Raw genomic sequence first — 578 nt, 5'->3', positions numbered from 1 at the left:
TGTGTGTGTGTGTGTGTGTGTGTGTGTGTGTGTTCCTATTTTGTATACACACTTAGCCATTATTATGCATGGGTCCAATGATGTAATATATATGTTCCTATTTTGCATACATATTTAACCGTCAGATGATGCAATATATATCGCCCTCCCTTCGTTCACTGCTCTCTGGAAATAAAAGTGGGAGAAAATAAAGGAAAAGAAAAAGGAAAACTGGAAGCAGTAGCAGCTACTGAAGGTAGTAGTAGCGCGTTTCGTATAAACTGCTACAGCTACTGAAGGTAGTAGCAGCGCTTTTCGTATAAACCGCTGCAGCTACTGAAGGTAGTAGTAGCGCGTTTCGTACAAACCGCTACAGCTATTGAAGGTAGTAGCAGCGCATTTTGGCCAAACGCGCTGCTGCTACGTCCACTTAACCCAAAATTCTCACTATCCCTGCTTCGTCCCGCCTTTCCCCCCAAGTCCCCACTCTCTCTTCCCCCATCTCTCGCCCCCGACCCCGGCGCCGATGCTCGCCCCCGACCCCGCCCTCGCCCCCGACCCCGACCCCGGCGCTCGCCCCTGACCCGGCCCTCGCCCCC

The sequence above is a fragment of the Triticum dicoccoides genome, chromosome 3B, assembly GCF_002162155.2.
Source record: "Triticum dicoccoides isolate Atlit2015 ecotype Zavitan chromosome 3B, WEW_v2.0, whole genome shotgun sequence".
NCBI lineage: Eukaryota > Viridiplantae > Streptophyta > Magnoliopsida > Poales > Poaceae > Triticum > Triticum dicoccoides.
The sequence above is the reverse complement of the archived record's forward strand: the minus strand, read 5'-3'. Positions refer to the sequence as shown.